At 41.4% G+C, this 17,861-nt stretch overlaps 1 protein-coding gene across 7 annotated transcripts in view; it reads left to right on the top strand.

Annotated features, from left to right (window-relative positions):
* LOC137780012 (rab11 family-interacting protein 2) overlaps window positions 1-17,861 on the top strand; it is a 94,339-nt gene that overhangs the window by 16,142 nt on the left and 60,336 nt on the right. For 5 of the 7 annotated variants that reach the window (XR_011077099.1, XR_011077095.1, XR_011077097.1 and 2 more), the window contains exons 7-8: window positions 1,746-1,887; window positions 2,317-2,435. The gene's annotated coding sequence lies outside the window, so the exon portion shown is untranslated. The remainder of the gene's footprint in view (window positions 1-1,745; window positions 1,888-2,316; window positions 2,436-17,861) is intronic. The other 2 variants (XR_011077096.1, XR_011077100.1) reach the window with 2 other exon arrangements.

Here is a 17,861-nt window from a genome sequence, read left to right as displayed (position 1 = left end):
CCTTTAAATATGGATGGGCGTCACAGCAGGGATCAGTGTCACACTGCACGCGTCTGTGAATGGAAGTGCCCCAGGCAATCATTGAGAAACCTCTATGAGGGGAAATTCAGCAGATGGATGAGGTGTTTTCATGGGGAAAACCAGACCTATTTGGGCAGCTGGCCTGAACTTGTTGGATGATCAGGGGCCAGATGTCAAGGTTAACCTCTGAAACTCCCCAGTGTCAGACCCCACCCGCTCCTCCGACGCGAGACTCTTTGTTGGATCGTTAACTAATCTGAATGGGTGCTTGAGATAAATCAGGTGTCAAACGTGCTGCAGAGTTGTGCATTGTATTGATGGTATTGTCTTCCTCTGATAGCTGCCACGCGTCTGGTATCAGGTGAACAAAGCCAGATGACAACCAGAGAAAACAGGGAATCTGTCAACATGGAGCAGCTAACAAGGCTGATGGATACAGACTCAGGTGGCTGCAAAAGGAAAATCAATAAACCCTTATCCTGTACATTAAAAATCACATAATTTTCTATGATTCTTACTCGAGCCAAGTATAAGTGTATCAAATCCTGTCACTAACATTGGAAATACCTTTTTATTTTTCTTTCAACCATTGTAAGAGCTTTTATGTAAAGCTCAGATATTACAAAGTCAGTTGACAAGACAGTGAATCATTGTTAACAGTCAATCGTGAGCCGATGGTCTTAAAAAAAAAGTATTTCTTTATATTTATAAAACTTTAAGTATAGTGTATAATCCAGAACAATACTGTTTTCTCAAACATGTTGTGGAAAACGTTTTGCTTACAGTCATTGCAAATGTTTTTTTCCCATATTTGAATAAGAATTAGATTTATCGTATATTAAACAGCATAACATACTTCCGTCGCAGTATTCCTTGTGCTAAAGAAATTTTTTTTTAAAAGTAGGAAGTGACCACAGGACTCGGATAACGTTGTAATGTTGTGACAAACCTGCAAACTTAATTTGTGGTCATGAATATGTTCAATTTGCTGTCACTTCTCCTTCACATATATCAGTGAGTATTTCTTTGCGTTTTAAATGGTGTCGGAAACGTTATTTTATTCTTCTTACTTAACTTATTGTACACAGAAAAAACAGATCTCTCTCTCTCACACACACACACACACACACACGCACACACACACACACACACACACACAAAAGTAACTAAATACTGTTGATATTGCAAAACGACAGATGCAAAATTAACTTTTGCACAGTATTTTTTTTACTGTAATGTTGCTAACAAGCTAGCTTAGGCAGCTATGTGGTTTGTGCTTGGATGTTACTGGTTCGCTAGCTCGCCATTAATTAGCTAATTCTGTAATTAAGGGCAGTTACGTTAGCTGAGTTTGAAATGGCATTAAATAGTGGTAATGTCCTGTAACGTTGAACATTTTTTCATTGTTTAAGTTACGTGTCAATACAGAATTTAAGCTGACAAAACATTAGTGAAATATGAATTGTCCATGTTGTCTCCTTTTTATTGAATTAATGTCAGAGTTAAAACTGTTAAAAAAAAGGGAAAACCAACAATGAGCAGAATGGCAATATAAGATGATTAAAAGGTAACTTAACTCATTACTTTTAGTTTAGTAATGTATTAATAACAAGAGTAATAATAACGAATAGTAAAAATTCCATCCAATAATATTACTTATACTTTTTTTCCCTTGTGTGCATTAGACCCTCCTTTGAGTTTTGGATGTTTTGTGCTCTTTACAGGTCTAGCTGTATTGAGGAACACGTACCTAATAGGACCAGGGTGTTTCCTCAGCAAGCTGGTGAGCGACTGATTTTATTATCACTGTCTGAGCAGCACGTTCCTGGAACTTATCACCTCAACGCTGGGAAACACGAGCCATAGGTTTGCATTTAGTACTTTTTAGCCTGTTGTTGGCACCACAATGTGCTTGTAGAGGGATCACTGGTGTTGGAAGCAGTGAGACATTTTAATTGATGATCTCAACAGCGAATAAATACATCTAATCATCAAGCAGAAGTCTGCATTATGCTATATTAAGAATAACACAATGACAATGGTTTTTAAATATGTATCCTACTTTTTTATTTTTTTGTGATTAAGAAAGTTCTTTATGTGCATATTTTAAAAATGGTTTGTGATCAGCACACCAGGATAACCCAGCAGCAGGCAGGCCGCTCACTGCTTGCGTCAAGCGTAGTTGTAGTTTTGCAGTGGATAGATCACATTAGAACTTCACTGCAATAGCTCAGCAAAGCCATGTTAAAACTAGAGTAATACAATCAATCAATCAGTCATCTCCTGACTTCACAGCACAGGAGAGCTCTGCTGGAATGCTGCTAAGCTGCAGATGTACCAGCCAAATTACTCCAGAGGGGAATTACCAGGCCATAAATCCAGACGTCAGGAGGATGGCTGTAGCCTATTTCACGGTAAAAGATCCATGCAACTTGTTTCCATTACCTCCATAAAGAATGTCTCGCTATGCGGGGCTCAAACCTATCACAGTGGACAGATCTAAACACGTTTGCATCCAAACATGGCCTCAAATCATGGACACATGAAACAAAAGATCATGAGAATCTGCTGCAGTCCTTCTCCATGTCCTGGCAGATCCTTTAAAATTAATGACAAACTGTGAGAGCGAAGCAACTAATAATCATCTCCTGCTCATTCATAAACTTCTGTAAATCTGAGGCATGCTGCAGCCTGCACGTTTTGCGTTTCTTTAGAAGCTTAGTTATCATTAAGCTATGTGACTCATTCAGACTAAACATTCTCATCTTCAAGTGTTACCTGCATTATCAGGATTTAAAGATTCATCTTCATTACATATTTGCTATCAGATCCAATGGCGTTGAGCAAAACACAGAATCCTTTCACCTATTTTATCTGCAATTCTCATGTAAGTGGAAGGCAAACAACCGACACACACCCAAGTCAACACAGTAACCACTGGCATCAGATCGCTGGCAGGTACTGGGCTTCATTATTGCTAATTAAGATGTATAAATATGCTGTCTGGCACTTGACTTGTCGTTTGCAATGGGACATTTTTTTTTCCATCAAACTCAAAAAGTGCCAAGGTAGACAAGGTGAGGGCACGGGTGCTGGTAGTGATGCTGCAGTGTGTACTCTGTGGGCACATTTCAGCTCAGCTGGCATACATCTGACTGATGCCTTCAGGTGCCAGCAGCTAAACAAGCCCACGTTTGAGGGGAGCGTGTTGTACATTTGGGCTGAGCGCAGCAAAGTCTGCCAATGTCTTTGAGTGTCTGGCTTCATGGTCTCTCATACAGAGCTCCTTGTTGAGCTGCTGCACTCTCTGGTCATCTTACACATGATGGTAGTGGGCAGTTTACAGACAGGAGGATGTGACATCACAGCACGCTGTCTTCATCGAAAATTATTAACTTGTTACGGAAGCGACTGCAGATTCAGTCCGTTTGTTGTTTTTAGGGCTCAGTGAGACATTTCCCAGAATTAACATCCGTTTTGCTCATCAACACCTTCCGTTTAGTTGGATGCCGTTGGTTACATGCCATCTCAATATTTCTTTATTCAAGAAATGGGTAAATGGAAAACCAAAATGGGCATATAAAATAGGCCTTGTTTGCTTGTTCTTAAGCTCCTTTGTATATTGGTGCGACCAAATTGTACTTTGAGGTAGCTGAAGGCCATCCTGACAGATCTATGAAAGGCAAGATAGGACAACTTGACTGGAGGGGAAACCTTTCACTTTGGTTTTGATGTGTTTTTATTAGATTTTCTTTTTGATTTAAATGTCCATAGTGATTGTCTAATACTGAGTTCAAAGCCCACCATCAGCACCCCAGTTAAGGACGCTCCTTTCTGTTTAAGGAGCATAAAGTGCTTAAATACATCAATTTTGTGCACATTGACAGCGAAAGGCTACATCTATAAATATGTTTCTGCTCTTGTAAACTATTTTGCTCTGGTAGCTTCAACAAATTGAATCATTAGCCCATTGATTGAATGGGGATGATAAAACAAGTTAAATCCATGTAAAATGAGATGGGCTGGGTGGATTGCCGAGCCGGCTTCATATCATGTCTTTCAAAGCTGACCTCGAGCTGGTCTTGGTGCACCGCCATGAAGGACTGCGCCAAGGGGAGAGGTACCACTCGGGAATCCTCCCACACCGTGATAGGAATATTCCAGTTTCTGAAGGGACACTGGGGGTAAATCATGCCAGGAACCACTAAGACTCAACCAACCTGATCGGGATCCTTCATTTTGAGTATTTCTACTGTGTTGGGAGAAACAAAATATATGGTTCTGTCGACTGCTTACAGCACAGAGGTTATCATTTCCATCCCTTTGTATGAGTGTTGTTTATTACAGATATGCTGTATGCAGCTAAATTTAGCATTTCTAGTTCTGTGTTAACAAAACAGTGTCACTCAAGTCCCTTCAGCAACACTCTGCCTCTCTAGTTTCTTCCCATTATTTTACACGTTACCACTTTCAGGGTTGTATTAAGCATCGGAAATGTGAGCTCGTCCTCCAGAATTTTTTAACAGAGTAGATGCTATTTTCCTTTTAAACATTTTAAGTTGCAAATTAATAATCAGGGTACGGCTTGGCTGAATACTTGATGTTACGTATTTACAGAGAGCATCTCTATTGCCCAGTATGCTCACCTAATTTAACATTTTAAATTGAATATTCAATTAGTACTCAATGCCAATCAATTGCTTACCATCTGGTTTTAGTCCAGGGCTGTAACTAAACCTTGACTGGGAGACTATAATTACGCTCTTGTTTAAAATCCGTGTGCCTCAGGTCCATATACTGTCTAGATTGTGCTAGTTACTCATTTTTGCAAAAGCCAATCCATGGTACGATTTGTGCTATGTATCAATGGCACGATCCATGATTTGTATCATTTACTTCTGGATTCTCCAAATACACAATGCTATTTTTCTGGCCAGTAATTTACATTTTGGCTTGCTTCCTCACTAATGTGACAAGCACATTACTGTAAATGAGGGTCACTGAACAAAGCCCCTTATTCCTCTGCGGTGACTAATTATGAAAGAGAACAATTAGCCAATTGACCAATTAATAACAATCCTCTAATCTACATAAAGTGATCGGCAGCAAAGATCTATTGGTTTTTCTTCGCCGTGAAAAGAGAAGCTCCATGGGCGTTCGGTACCAGACGAGATTTAAAAGGTCTTTAATCTAATTAATCTGAGATAAATAATGATTTATGCTATTACAAAATTGCTCATAGAGAGGATTACAATACCATCAAATACAAAGTAATAAGTTTTTTATGAAAATAATGTTAATCTCTTTCTCTTGCCTCATTCCCCCTCTGTCTATCTCTTTTTTTTAGTTAAGCACAGTAAATCATCTTCATTTAAGTCCCATAAGCACTATTCCTCGTGAGTCATTGAGCCATGTGACCGTACCAGACATTCAGTAATCTCACTTTCATTAACATTCATTCTCTCAACTATTCACATATTAGTTGATTTACTGAAGAGATAATACCAAAATATAAGGTCAATGTTTCAAGATGTCTCAGTTATCTTATAACCTTAAATCTTTATGCCAAAAATACTTTTCAATGCAACTGGTGAATAAATTCTTCATATTGTATAATTTACGGTTTCACTTAAAAAATAGAAATCTAATTTATACAAACCATGTGTTGCAGAAAACTAACATGCCGAAACTCACTAGTCAGGGTTTGTTTGTCAAAAAACTGCAAAGCGCTTCTCCAAACATCTCAGAGTGTGTGACCAACGCTGTGCTCTTGGCCACATGGACTATCACCATTAGGACTTTGCACGCTTTTTTCCCCGGCCTCCAGTATTATGGAATGTCTCCGCTGTTTTCAAAGTGTCACACAGCCCACTTGAAGACCTATCAAGCCTCTACGGACGTCTTTGTGGGAGGAGGGGGTAAAAACGCTCGCAATTTGCAAGTGAGATGAGTTGTCAAGCGTTGGAGTCGTGCAGGTGGCTCAATTTGTTTCCCTGTTTTGATAAAGCTGAAGCAGCGAGTATTGGCAAAGTATTGGTAAAGCTCCACAAGTCTTTGTGAGTTCAGGGAGTGCTGCAATTAATTATATCGGCCAAGTTTTGACACACGAAACATTATGCTGTCACTCCCTCAGAGACATGACGTTGACGTCTTTATCCCCTGGATGTAATAGCCGCCCTGTCTGTTCCTCTCCATGCAGGACTGTGAGAAAGAAAGATGATCAGATACACTTCATCCTCAAAACATTAGTTTAAGATATCATGGAAACATTCATACTAAAGGGTCCACTGCTCTCAAAGTGTTGGTAAGTATGTGGAAAGGCAAACAAATGAGACATATTCATACAGATCTAGTGAAAATGACTTAAACACAATTGCGCATCTGCGACAATACGAATCAGACCTTTTAAAAAAGTAAGTAGCAGCTGAATTGAATGATCTCACAAAGTGCCTCAAGAACAAGTCCGAGGGCCTTGAAGATGTATATTTGCTTGCATTGTTTTGGCGACACACATTCTGCTTTTGTTGGGACGCGACTAGCCGGAGGAAGAGGAGCTGGGTGTTGAGGAGACAGCAGTCGTCGAGAAGTTGTTAGGCTGGGTGCTGCTTCGTCTGGGGGTACGAGTTTGGAACATGCAGTCCCCTCTCCTCGCGCGGTGAACCAGAACCAAGTGGAGTGAGGCTCGCGGGCCACAAGAGCGCCATTGTTCTTCACATTAATCAAACCGAGGAAGGGCAGGTAGCATTTCCCTAGCCCACCCCACATGCACACCCTGCCAACCTCCATGAATGGACTGCTTTTTTAGCTGGCAGCGATTGGCCATCGGAGCTCCGAGAGGATGTGTGTCTGTTTAATTAGTGTGATGAGCTCAGCGGAGTTTATGTGCAGTGTCGGACACCAGGTATTAACCCCTTGAGTTTGACCCCGCGAGAAGAGAGGGGAGAGGGAAGGGGGGGGGGGGCAGCCGACCTCAATCTTGACATCTCTTTCTTTCCACTGTTCTCGCTTTCCTTCTCTTCATTAGAAGAAGACAGATTAGACAGGGGGAAAGCAAGAGTGGAAGAGGGGGAGACTGGTCTCAACCTCAGCCTTCGTTTCTTTTTCCACCAGCCCCTCTTTGTAGGCCGGCCCTCACATGTAGAGAATAATTACTGCTATGATACTTCTAATGATGCTGTCATTAGGATGCTGGGTTGTGGTCTGCTGCAGTGCTAAAAGCTGCTGCCTCCCAGCTCCCAAAACACGGAGCCTCCAGGAATTTAGAAAAGGCTGTTCTCTCTAATGGTATCACATGTACAGATACAGACATATGTTTGGCTTTGCGATTTCTTTGACAGGTTGAAGTGCAGCAGAAACTGCTGCCAGTGTGTCTTAAATCATCTCGGAGTTATTAAAACGATCCCCCAAGACAAAGGAATTATCCACATAGTGAAAGGGCGCATTCAAAACCATAATTAGAGCTGTGGTCTCCTTCACTCTGTACCATAAACAACCATATAAATGACACATAGATCATTCACTGGCAGCTGCCATACATACGCTTCGGATGAGAGAGTGCAACGTGTTAACATCACCCAGGGGCACTGTTTTCTAATTCATTTAACCACAGCAGTGTTTTCCTAACAGCTTCAGCTGGCAATTAAAAACCATGAAAAGATACGAAAACATTCTTACCATGCCAGACGCACTTTCCACAAAGGTAAAACAACCACTTCAGGCGCAATCAAAGCTTAGGATATCGTCTTTTATCGGATTATGCACTTTATTAGTTCAGTGGAACAAACACAAGCACTTGAGGGGCATCTACTTTTGGATTATAATGCCTATTTTGCTCACAGATGGTTGGTTTATGCAAGGGCAATTAATTAGTGAAACCATTTTCTGTCTCGCTAATATTCTGGCTAATGGTCCAGAGAAAGTGACGTGGTCAAAGCAGGAGCACACTTCCAAAAGTTAAAGGGCACTTGTTGGGCACTTGCGTTTATGAGTTATGGTAATGATTTAGGAAACTCCTTTGGATTCATTCCATAAATGGTTAATTTGTTAAACCATCTGGCAATCATTTAACGGCTTTTAGCTCATGTGGCCAAGTCCAGCTCTGGATCTTTATAGGATTACAGCATAAGGATATCCTATAAGCACATTATGCAAGCAATTGCAATACATGCAATAGAGGAAGGTTCCCCAAACTCATAGTAAACCCAACTCTGAGTAATTAAATCCTTTAATTTGATAAACATAGACTTTTCACTTCCATTTTATTCCTCCAGAACAAGCAAGTCCTGATTCCCAGTTTGAGTGAATCGGGCTCGGGGTTGTATTTATTAATATCACCCTTGCTACCAAGGGAGTGAGGAACAAAGAACTGGAGTCACAGCATGTCAGCCCTCTAAAAGGCAGTGTTTGCTACACCCCCTCTGAAAACACTTTATTAATTGGATTTAGATATTTGTAAAATGATCTATTTAATGGGATTACCACTCGTATAATGATCTTATTTATGAGGGAAGCAATCCAAGCTTTGGGGCGGGCTGATAATGCATTTCCAGCTCTTTGGCAGTTAATGTTGTGTTACAAGGGAAGATAAAGTTGAAGTCCCATTGTAAATGAATAGGTAAGGCAGCCCAGTGAAATGGAGCTGGTATGGTGGCAGGTCAGACGGGCTTGAGTGGCCGCACTCGCATTCCTGAGGCCTGTCTGGACTGTAGGCTCAGACCTGCTGAACTCCTTACAAGTTCAAGGTAGACGTAAAGAGGGGAGGCGGAGGGGACGAAGAGAGATAGAGTCCCCCCCTCACCCACCACAGCAACATAATGGCTCTTTCTTACATCTTTATCCATCCTGATATCTCGGTGAAGCTTTCACAGACCCTGTTTCCACCTAAATGCCTGGAGGTAATGTCCTACCTTTTCCTCTCCTCTCCAAGAATACTGATTTAATCTTGTCAACAGCAGTATTGGTCTCAGAAAAGTATGAGAAACATTGCAGAAATGATATATGTACATGTATCGTACAATAACACAAAGGGAATATTTGCAGTTGTTTATTGTAGCTCTTTAAATTGATGTTTCATGTTTGCCAAGACATTTAAGCTGTTGGATGTTTTCCCTCACGGAGGTTTTAGCTCCGTTTTGTATCTTTTCATGTCGTGTTGAGCCACTAATGCAAAAAAAAAAAAAAAGTAGATATGTAAATGCACTTATTTTTCTGCAGAGCACACAGACTTTAAAACATTACCATTTCAATATAACATTTGATTTATATGTGTTTAAAAAAATAGGTTATAATCTTTTACTTTAAAAGGATGTATTCTCAAATGAGATTATGCTAATAGACTTCAATTTGCATAAAACGGGTGGAAATGTTAAACCAGATTAAAAATTCTGAATATTTAAGAGTTTTATCCATGCTGTTAGTCAACAAATATATTCATTCTCCCGGAGAATATTAGAGCCTAAATGTGACATTGTGGAAAACACAAACTGTGCACCCCCCCCTTTCCTCTCATCTCCTCCTCCAATGAGTTGGCTCACTTGTTTATTACTATATATATTATATGAGAACATTCCCCGTGAAGTAAACTGGTCGTGTTGTCTTATTTGTCCCACACTCAGCCCGGTGTGCCTTTAGGGTCTTTTGAGCATTAGTCTCAGGTGAGGGCCGCGGCACAATGCGAGGCCCGCGACAAAGAGCAGCCTCACAATCCTCCATTCAAGACATTAATCTGCAAACAAGTGTTTTTTTGTGCCTCTGAGTCTTATTTTCATCGCCATCAATTTAGTACATAGATTGAAAGTGATTCAGGTAGTGTTCTCAAGTTCCCACCTCACAGCTCTGAGCTTCTACCTCGTCCTCTCCTCAACCGGAGGCCCCTCAGTGGGTCAGCAGCAGCTTGTTTCAGATGGAAAAACTGACCCTCCTACCAGGGTTGGAGAGCAGCAATGCTTGTCTGCTGGATTTGCTTCACTCACCAGCCGGGGAAAAACAAAAAGATACAATATTGAGTGTCGGGTGAACAAAAAACTTAATTTATAACACTGCCAACACCACCGTTTTTGAAAACTATATTTTACCTTCAGAATCAAATCATCACAATAAAATGATAATGTGATCTTCATGATATAATTGCAATAATCATACGGAAAGAAAAGGTGTTTTTTTCTTTCTACAAAAATACTTAATTAAAATGTTTTTTTTAATTCCGTACCACATTTTCTTAAAATATAGTAATAGTAATACTAGTCCTGTACGAATACTGTACCTGTATCAACATGTATTATTTTTTTTAATCAATATTAAAAGCATTTTTGTTTTTAAAATATGAAATGCAAACCATATGTTTTAAAATACACACAAACACACACACACACACACACCGGCACACACCCAAGCATACACTTCCATCCCACACACACAATGCCGTTGCCACTGTACCCACAAAACTTCTTTATTTTCCTTTGAAACAATCTAATATGGGAAATTAAAAAGGAGAGCAAGACGGCCTGTTAATTCAAATACAATCCGTCCACTATGAAGCTATTAATTGGTCATATAAAATATTCAGCATTCCTCTTAACCCATTTTAATGGGCATATTGAAAATTAATAGTTTGCCATTTTGGAATTAATGGACCATTGTTTAGGTTTCTGATTAACAGAAGTGCAGTTTATTTCTCAAAGAACAAGATATTAACAGTGCGGGGCTGGCAACCAACAGCCATAGCCGTGGCTGCTTTAACACAGGGAACTACGAGTCCACATGAACGCATCACACGCGGGATCAGACGTATTTCATCAGCTAAATGGTACGCGCACATTTCTGCTTGAGCGTTGTCATGTGTTTCCCTTGTTCCAGTATCCTATTACAGCACGTGTAGATATGGAACAGTGCAGCCATAAACACTTGATAACCTGGACTGACTCGTGTGAGGCCTCCTCCCCTGCAGTGAATCAAATGTGTAGCAGCACTGCAGCCCTCGCTTGCCATGCGCCGCACACTGCCCCATGTGGTGCAGTGCACACTCAGATGGAGATTGTGACTTGGCAGCTAGACGCTCTCTTTGCCCCGAGGCTTACACATTTGTACTCTCATTTATTTAGGGTTTGTTTGAATGGCTTTGCTATTGTGAACTTTGGATACGTTGTTATTTTCATTTTGTCTGTCTGTAATGCAGTCCAGAGTGATACGTCTTCCCTCTGGCAGCGGCCCCTTTCTGTGACAGCTTTTTAGCGCTAGAGTTTAAATGATCATTACAATATCTTAGGCAGAGGGTTCCTTCTCATAATAGCCGGGGTCGAGAAGACCCCGTATTAAATTAGTGTGAACACTCGACGTCCTTCTTCCGCCTCGTTGTAAATTTGTGAGTCTTTAATCAGCTGCAGATGTCTGTGTGTCCTTTCTTCTTCATCACCAAGTTATTACTTTCTAAATAATTGCTCTTACTCTTAATGTATATGTGAACCCTGTCCATTTGACCTGCACTCAATTTCTTTAATTGAAGCAAACATATTCAACGTATTTGCTCTATGTGTGTTTTGAAGTTCAATTTTGTTGATATAGATTTATGAAGTGTTGGCGTCTGAGGTCACCGCCCTATTAGAGATTTATGAAATGCCCATGAGGCACCATTATTCACTCTCAATAAATCATGCCAACCACTTTTCTTACGGCACAATGATCCATAAGCCTGATCAAATGCATCTCGTGGTTCCAAGTCCGAAAAGATATGCAGTTCTTTTTTCTATTTAGGATGATTCAGGTCATCTGATGGGAAGCTATGGCCGTCCCAGCAGAGTCGTCATGGAATCCTTTCTTGTTTTTATTTTATTTTTTATTTAGTCACAAAGCATTTATGTGTCTGAATCTTGTGTACTGACTGCTGGTATCCATCTGACAAGACCCTAATGATACAGCTGCTGTAAACACCACAGCCCCTTAAGCCTTTTTATTTCAAATGCTGCAGCATAAGAACTGAGTCATTGTAAAGTAGAGCGTTGTCCAAACATCCTGCTGGCAGTTTTCCTGAAATCCATTGAATAGGAGCATCAACATGGAAGGAAATGTTGTTGATTCTTCCCACAAAAAAAAAAAAGCTAAGCCGTTAAAGCGAATGTTTGAGCCATGTGCCTCAACGGGGTTCAGGTTATAGTCTTAAGGTAACGGGGGTTGTAGATGTGAGGTGTAAAGGATGTGGATCTGTTTTTTTTTTTTATCACTTGCACAGATTTATAATGTAGGTTTCTTACATTGGGAGCGGTGGGCGTAAGTGTTGTGTTCTGGTGGGCAGAGACAGTTAATGTCCCAGATCTACAGTATGAATAAAGTCATATTGTGAAGTGTGTGGGCTGATATGCTTGGCAGTCTACCCTGACAAGTAGATTAGCTCTTAGTGGGCCACCTCTGAATGGCATGCACACGACTCAAGCGATTCCAGTCACAACGCGACATATCAAACATCTAACGCCCAGCAACACAGATGAAAGCACATCCAAACATGAAAAAAAACACACAAAAAACTGCTGTATGTTATGTGGCTTCTCCATAGCTGCAATGGTTAACAGGAGTCAAAAATTGGCATGTCTAAAAAGTGGGATAATGATTATAAATGTGACAGGCTGAAAAGTAATTACAATTGTCTCACTGTGTTTTCCAATAATGCCTCTAACATTTCTATAAAACTCATTTAAATCTTCCACAAGTCCAAAATTCAGTCTTGCTCTAAAGCCATTTGGCACATATTTTCTTCAGTTTACATTTAGAGCGGATTAGCTGAAGAGCTGAAAATAATCATGCCAGATGTCTGCTACAGCGAGAAAGCTGCCTCCCCGGTGGGCATTTGATTTTATTGAGTTTTTTATCAATCTTAAGTGAATACACTCTGGGATCCTCATAATGCACGGCCTCATGTCGCGAAGTCATGTACACATGCCACATTTTACAATAACAGTAAAACAAACAAACACGCCCTTTGCTCATGTGAATGTACGAGGAGGAGTTCAAACAGTCAGCAACAGTCTGTTTATAGCCAAGTTAAACAGACAACACATAGCTTAAAAGGGCAGACTGGTGGAACAAACAGCATTATAAATAAGCCCAATTCAATGACAGGTTTAAACGCTCAACCACATCTGTGCACTTCATAAAAAGTCATGGTGAATGTCACTGTCTTTAAAACGTGTCTGAAAAGCTGCGCTGTCAGTCACACCGACTCATTAAAGTTCCCCAGATGATGAACGAATGGAATTAAGCCTTATTGAGAAGTTTGGGATTCCCCCCCTGTGTGTTGTGTGGAGCAGACAATGGGAATAATCAAATGATTAAAGAGCGATAAACAGGAGTAGCGGCTGGGGCGTCATTGGCCGTGGCCTGTCCTACATATTTCACGGCCCTCCTTTGAGACTGTGTGTTTGTTACATTTGTTTTTTCGCTTTAATGAGCTACACTGGAATGCAGTGTCTCCCACATGTCTTGCGGAGGGCGGGGCCATCTTATTGCTGCCACATGTTGTGCTCCTAGTGACTCTTCCAGGCTTGTGTGGTCAGCCAGTTCAAAGAGCCCAGGCTCATTTGTTATACAACTTTATGTAACAACGAGCCGATGCTTCAGCGTGTCTGAAGAGGCAACAAAGGAACGCCGCCATTCTTTCTTTGTCCCGACCGGCTCTGCCCAAGAGAGACTTTCAGATCATCTGTTTCTCTAATTAGCATGTTTGCTGGACAATATGGGCTATTGTTCCCGGGAATGGTGCTGAAATCCTTTATTTGAGTCCGCTCAGCGTTTGAACTCTGACAGTAATGTTCGTTGGATGGTGGATGGTTACGGTGAACGGTAGTAGTTGATCACTGTCATTGCCCGAGCGGTGCGGCGTGCCACATATGGCAACAATCTGACTTGGTAATCCAGTCTTGAGGTTATGAGCGACTAGGTGTGGGCTTCCCGGATCAGACCGACTTCATCAATTCTTCTGTTAGCCATTCCTGCGCGGGAGTCAGCAGCGGAGCCCCTGCTGGCGGTTGACAGGACGTCTCAGCAGGAGCACAAACCCGGGCCTCACTAAGTTCCCCTCATGCAGTTTTTATGCATTTAAAAGTAACATTTCACTTGTGAGGGGAAAGAGACAAAAGACGGGGGGAAAGCTACATGTCAATTCAGGCTCCTGCTGTATTCCTGCAACCATTTCCCCCAAACTGGCCGTTGACCAGGCTGCTTTGTTTGAGATTCCCCACTTACAGCGGCATCAAACTCACGTTCATTTGTTAAAGTGGACCAAATTACAGAGGGTCTTGACCACCCTTCACCGCACACTTACTGCAAATATCCTGTTTTTCTCTTTCCACACGTTGATTCCCCGGGGATGTTTTCAGCTTCACTAGACCTGTGAGTCTTCGGGGACCAGGTCCACTGCATGTGCTGGCTGGTAGGCCATTTGCAATAATCTCCTTTTTACCGTTTAGAGGCTAATTATGTAACATTACACCTGCCTCCCTGAGCCTTGGCTCTGGCACAGTGCAGAATGAGTTGCTTTCCCCCCCTCCGCCACTCATAGGGGTGGTTAGAGTTTCTTAATGAGATTAGCCCAAAGCTGAAATCTGCTTTGTGTCCCCATGCTATATGGCGAGATACTGGATCAGCGGAATCAAAGCTAAGAGGGGGAATCATTGGAAGATGCAGGCGGCCGACCTCGTTTCTGCCTCCCCACCAACCCCCCTGCGTGTGACTTGGACGGGATTCGTCGCTATCACACATGACATTGTGTGCGAGCTTTGCATAGGAAATATCTTTGTCTCACTGCGATGTTTGCTTGCTTCAATGTTTTCGTGCTTTTCCTTTATCTCACTGTCCAGTTTATATTTGCTGGTGGATCAAACTCCTCAATTGTCATGTACAGAATTGAGGACAGATGGGTTGAATATTGAACAAAATAAAAGAAGAGCTTTTCCACCAGTCTGGGATATAAACTTGTCTAGCTGTGGTTGCTGTACTGCTGTCTTTTTCTCTCTTTTTTTTGCCTTTTATTAACTCAAAATATCTTGTACTTTACCACAACTTCTAAGGCCGGGCCTAAACTCTTATTTGTGAGTAACAGCATAATGTGCAAGACAGCTCTATATAAAGACAGAACTACACCACCCACGACAGCTCATCTACAATAGGAGCCTTTCTTCCTCTAATTTATTGGGACCCTAATGTCCTTGTGACTTTCAACTCAGACAAAAGATGAAAAACCAACAATGGAGCCGGACGGAAAAACACACAAAGACACAGACACACGTACACACACACTTATGCCTGCACATACTGTACACACACTTCTGCAGCGATGGATACAAGCACACAAAACTACACTCAGCAGAGAATTCCCAGAGTGAAAGCAAATTTTTACTGAATGCTGCGAGAGATAACGTGTAAATATTTTGCCCACTTGCTCCGAATATGATGTTGATTAAGAGAGTAAAGGTTAAGGTTAGGGAAGGGGCAAGGATTAGTAGTATGGACCGCGTCTAGGGTTACCATAACAGGCCGGCTGCTGGGACTAGTAATAACAACAGAAGTAATAATAATCACAGACTAATTGATTGAACCCCGTGGCTTCCTTGCAAGAGTCATATTTGTAAAGCTTAGAGCCTCCTTTATGGCAGCTAAAATAATGCATCAGTTGCCAGTATTGCTTTCAAGTGGGTCCCATTTATTTATTCAAGAACCACCTTTTCTCCATCACAAAATACAATCACAATAAAAATGCATTTTCTTTACAAGTGAATTTTCTCTCCTGGCAATACCCTTCTATTTACTTATCTATAATTTTGATACTGAGCATTCTGGTTTCTCTGCATGAGATGCTATCATTGCATTGTAGTTTGTTGAATTTACAAAGAAGCCTAGAAGCCCTGCAGCCATATACTGCTACAGAGAGCTATTTGCTCTGCGTCAGCGGAGTATCCTGTCATGGAGAGAAAATCCCGTTTGAAGTATGGCCCCCGTCTTTCACACTGACGATAATGCTCCTGGCTTTATCATGTCCTCCGTGCAAAGCCCATGTCTTCTCTTTTGTCCGGCTCCCTCTCCCCCACTCCTGCACACCCCCTGGCTTTCCTCTTTTGTGTCACTCTCTGTCACATTGCTACCCGTTCACAGTGAGGAGAAACGGTCCAAACCATATCCCCCCGAGGCATGCTGGGAAGTGTAGTCAGAGTCTGGGGGTTGTTGGTTCAGTTCTCGGGACTTTGCTGATATCAGCAACTTGAAACTGATCAGTTGTCTCGAGCAGTCGACATTTCAACTGAAAGCAAATATTTTATAGTCAATGCTTCATGAAATTTACATAGACCGCCCTGTGCCGTAAACAAACTATTATAGATATTGAATAAAAATGAGCCTTTTGATTTTATTTATAAGGTTTTATGGCTGAATAAATTCTAAGGTAAATACTTAGCATTTTAAATTAGACACATTATTAGTATTCATTCTGCTGCAGCTAAATCCACCGCTTAAATGCAAATGCACTGCAGTCTTCCATCCGTGGCTTTGTTGGCCTCTCAGAAACCTTAAGCCGGTATCTTAAATAGGGGCCTCTCATGGCATATGCATGTGCAGTATCTTATCTGGTGAATATCACAATCGTTCTCTAGGACATCAAATATTTAAACAGGCCAAACAAACAAGAGACAGGAGGGAGGGCATGGAAACAAGCCTTTTTTGTGGGCCCTGTGTGAAAACAATAAATGTGCTACCAGCCCTCCATATTTTCATATTCAATGACTCTGTATGATCCATATGATCCCAACATAAAGAGGGTCTGTGAACCCTCTCTCTTAAACTGTAGCAGGCATATATTACCAGGCTTAGAGCTTGGCAAGCTCCGTATCCCAAAATAGATTTCAACAATACTCTATGAGGATGCATTAAATAAATCTCTGCTCAGCTAATCCGTGGAACAGTTCACATTTTCGAGAGAGACACTCCGGTAGGACAAAAGCGCCGCTCTGCTCGCCGCGCCTTCATCTAGGGACAGACACACATAAAGAGAGATATTTAGAGAGAGGGGAGGGGAGTGGGGGGTAAGAAATCCTCCACTAATGTGACAGAGAATTCTCTCCCAAAAAAAAGTTGAAAAAAAAGAAAATCATCATTGTGTGCTATTGCACTGCAAAGCAGATTCTGTATCACTCTATTTTTTTCTCACTATTTTCTTTTTTCTCGAGCTAGTGCAATAACTTAATCTTAAAGGCAAAATGTGGACACGAGGGCCATTTCGAAACATGTTGTAGATAAATGTTAATCACATTAGCATTTCCCAGACTTCCGTAAATCTCCATAAATAGCATGCTGAGGTTGATCCCTCTTTTTTTGCCCATTGAGGCAAAATTACAGTTGATGAATTGCTTTTGCCATGCATGTAGGCTAATGAAAGCTTTGCTCCTGGGCCCTCCTTAACAAAGGCTCATAATTTTTCCACTTTCCACTAAAATAAGAACCTGTTCCACTTTTAATTAATAGTTTTACCCTCTCCCATTCAGGAGTGTGTGCATAGTTTCAAATTAATTTTTTAGGTGAAGCTTGGTTATTAATACTGAAGAAACAAGCCCTTTTGTGTTAAAGTAACAGGGAGGTAATGTTAGCCTGCAGGTCTATAAAGAGTTTCGGCTCATGTCACGTGGCTGCTTAACACAGCTTATGACGGTGCTCCGAGACTGGGACGTTTCATGACAGGTGGGAAGTCACCGCTTGCCCATTTGTTTCAATGAGCAGGTACGGTTACACGCTGCAGCACCTGTCCTGATTCACAGTATGTTCCTGTAAACTAGGGAAGCAGACGTCAAACTGTTTTCACATCAGATTCT

The sequence above is a fragment of the Clinocottus analis genome, unplaced genomic scaffold (genome assembly GCF_023055335.1).
Source record: "Clinocottus analis isolate CAN_PGR_092001 unplaced genomic scaffold, fCliAna1.0.p SCAF_8, whole genome shotgun sequence".
Taxonomy (NCBI): domain Eukaryota; kingdom Metazoa; phylum Chordata; class Actinopteri; order Perciformes; family Cottidae; genus Clinocottus; species Clinocottus analis.
This window is presented reverse-complemented; position numbering and strand designations above follow the sequence as displayed.